A 1173-nucleotide genomic window follows, 5' to 3' on the forward strand; every position below is an offset into this window, starting at 1 on the left:
TGACTTTGGACAGGTTCATCACAATGTGTCATGGAGAAGCTCTGTTCCCTCTGAAGGGACTGTGTCAGAATCTTTGGTGATATTTGGAAAATTTTAATTTATAATATTCTCTAGTATGGCTTCCATTCCCCTGGGGCATTCTTCTTCCCCTTCTGGGATACTAATAATTTGTATGTGTGAACACTTCATAAGTCCCGTAATTCTGTCAGTGAACATTCTGCTTTCTCTGTCTTCTTTTCTGCCTCTTTAACTATCTGAGTTATCTCAAGAACTTTGTCCTCTACCTCTGAGATTCTTTCTTCTGCATGGTCTAATATGTTGTTGATACTTTCTATTACATCTTTAAGTTCCCTAATTGATTGCTTCAGTTCTTTGAGCTCTGCTATATCCTTTCTATATTCTTCACATTGTTCATCTCTTTTTTAAAATTTTTTTTATTGTTAAATCATAGCTGTGTACATTAGTGCAATCAAGGGCAACAATGTGCTGGTTTCATATACAATCTGAAATATTCTCATCAATTGAATATTGATGCCATGAAGGCAATTGAATTGCCTTCATGGCAATTTCTTAGTTATTGTATGCAGACATTTGTATTCTGCCTTTAGTAAGTTTTGCCTGTACCCATTCTAAGATGCACCATAGTGTGGCCTCACCCATTACCCTCACTCCACCCTAACCTTCTCCCTCACTTCCCCTTTCTTAGACCTTTCCTCATAGTCTCGTGCTATAGTTGGGTTATAGCCTTCATGTGAAAGCTATAATTTAGCTTCATAGTAGGGCTGAGTACATTAGATACTTTTTCTTCCATTCCTGAGATACTTTGCTAAGAAAAATATGTTCCAGCTCCATTCATGCAAACATGAAAGAGGTAAAGTCTCCATCTTTCTTTAAGGCTGCATAATATTCCATGGTGTACATGTACCACAATTTGCTAGTCCATTGGTGGGTCGATGGGCACTGGGGCTTCTATGACTTAGCAATTATGAATTGGGCTGCAAAAAACATTCTGGTACAGATGTCTTTGTTATATTGTGGTTTTTGGTCTTCTGGGTATAAACCTAGTAAAGGAATTATAGGATCAAATGGCAGGTCTATTTTTAGGTCTTTAAGTATCTCCAAACATCCTTCCAGAAGGAAAGTATTAGTGTGCATTCCCACCAGCGGTGTAGA

Source organism: Nycticebus coucang, chromosome 15, assembly GCF_027406575.1.
Source record: "Nycticebus coucang isolate mNycCou1 chromosome 15, mNycCou1.pri, whole genome shotgun sequence".
Classification (NCBI taxonomy): Eukaryota; Metazoa; Chordata; class Mammalia; order Primates; family Lorisidae; genus Nycticebus; species Nycticebus coucang.